The following is a 2,430-nucleotide window of genomic DNA, read 5'->3' on the forward strand; positions in this document are numbered from 1 at the left end:
GTATAGCTGGATCGTATGGGAGCTCGATTTCCAGTTTTTGGAGGAATCTCCATATCGCTTTCCATAAAGGTTGAACTAGACAGCATTCCCACCAGCAGTGGATGAGTCCCTTTCTCTCCACATCCCCGCCAACACTGTTTATTCTCATTCTTTGTGATGTGTGCCATTCTCTGGGGTGTGAGGTGGTACCTCATAGTTGTTTTGATTTGCATCTCCCTGATGATTAGGGATGTGGAGCATTTTTTTATGTGTCTGTTGGCCATTTGTATTTCTTCTTTGTCATAGTGTCTGTCCATTTCTTCTCCCCATTTTTTGATGGGATTAGATGTTTTATTCTTGTAAATTTCTGTCAGTGCCTTGTATATTTTGGAGATTAGCCCCTTATCTGATGGATATTGGGTGAATAGTTTCTCCCACTCTGCACATTTCTTAGGAAGTTCAGGTGGGGAGGCCTCATTTAGGAAACCCCAAAAGAGGGAATCAGCCGGTGCTGAGAGCCCACTGTGCTATCTCCTAATTCTGTTCAGCCTTTCCTTTCCTTCATCCTCCTCCAGCCCCAAACCCAGAGGAGCTAGATAGATCAGCAATGGTAACATACTAGGTAAACATAGAGTGGGAGGCGAGGCATAAAAGAGAGAGACTGAGTTCTACCCGACTTGCAGGTATATAGTTTGAGGGCCCAGCGCTGAGGAACTTGTGCCTTTGACCTCAGGTGAAGGTCTGAGACAGACTGAGCATGATCATTATTAAAATAAAGTGTTAAGATGCTAAAAGTAACTAAAGCTATTTTTTTCCTTTCTAGGTGTGACCTAAAATGTATTGCAAATGGCCTAAAATTTCATCTGAGCTGGAGGAAGAAATAATAGAGACAAGGTTCTCAGGACAAACTAGAAAGGGTTTTTAGTCATCACCAATCCCACCCCCACCCCCCAGGAACTAGTGATGGCAGCTGTGTCTTCCTCCCCATTACACAGAGCACTTGTCAATCACTGACTGGCTCACAGGCCCACATACTTGGTCAAAGAAAACATGAGTTGGGGATAGCAGGGGTTAAGAGATCCTTCCTTGCAGGTCCTTAAATGATTCTAAGCTGCTAGTTTGAAGAGCTCAGTCTCCCCTCATCTGTCCATTTTCTGCACTCTCACAGTTCCTGTTGGCAGCATAGAGGGCAATGTGGAACAGCCTAGGAAGAGCCAGGAACACTACACATGAGGTTTAGAGTTTCACATCCTGGGGGCTGGAGCGATAGTACTGTGGAAAGGATGTTTGAATTGCCCATGGCTGACCCAGATTCTATTCCTGACACCACTGGTGGTCCTTCAGTGCTGCCAGGAGTGATTCCTGAGTACAGATCCAGGAGTTACTTACCTCTTGAGTATAACATGATGTGCCCCCCCCCCAAATAAAACAAATTTGAAGAATAAAATAGTTTCATGCCCTGTGCCTTATACTCTGCCTTCTTTTAGACCTGGCGAGTTACTGACCTTCATTTGAGCAGCACACCTTAGAAAAAGAAAGAAAATGCGGGGCCGAAGAGATAGCACTTTGGTAGGGTGTTTGTTTTGCGCTCAGTAGATCCAGGATGGATGATGGTTCGAATCCCGGCATCCCACATGATCCCCTATGCCTGCTAGAAGCAATTTCTGAGCTCAGATCAAGGAGTAACCCCTGAGCACCACTGGTTGTGACCCCCCAATAAAGAAAGGAAGGAAGGAAGGAAGGAAGGAAGGAAGGAAGGAAGGAAGGAAGGAAGGAAGGAAGGAAGGAAGGAAGGGAGGGAGGGAGGGAGGGAGGGAGGGAGGGAGGGAGGGAGGGAGGGAAGAGAAGAGAGAGAAAGAAAGAGAGAAAGAGAGAAAGAAAGAAAGAAAGAAAGAAAGAAAGAAAGAAAGAAAGAAAGAAAGAAAGAAAGAAAGAAAGAAAGAAAGAAAGAAAGAAAGAAAGAAAGAAAGAAAGAAAGAAAGAAAGAAAGAAAGAAAGAAAGAAAGAAAGAAAGAAAGAAAGAAAGAAAGAAAGAAAGAAAGAAAGAAAGAAAGAAAGAAAGAAAGAAAAAGAAAGAAAGAAAAGGAAAGAAAAAATGATTTTTTTTTGTTTGTTTTTGGGTCACACCCGTTTGATGCTCAGGGATTACTCCTGGCTATGTGCTCAGAAATCTCCCCTGGCTTGGGGAGACCATATGATGCCGGGGGATGGAACCGCGGTCCGTCCTATGCTAGCGCTTACCTCTAGCGCCACCTTCCCGGCCCAAGAAAATTATTCTTATAACAGATTTTCCTACTCCATTGGCCCGGGCCCTTCTCATTGCCTTCTGTTGATAGTTCTACCCATGTAGATATCCTGTTTGGCTGCTGAAATCCTGGGCTACTCTCCTTCTTGATATTCCTAGACTTGTTCTCAGTCACCAAAGCTAAATGACCCTGGTTGTCAGGTCAC

Source organism: Suncus etruscus, chromosome 5 (genome assembly GCF_024139225.1).
Source record: "Suncus etruscus isolate mSunEtr1 chromosome 5, mSunEtr1.pri.cur, whole genome shotgun sequence".
In the NCBI taxonomy this organism is placed as follows: domain Eukaryota; kingdom Metazoa; phylum Chordata; class Mammalia; order Eulipotyphla; family Soricidae; genus Suncus; species Suncus etruscus.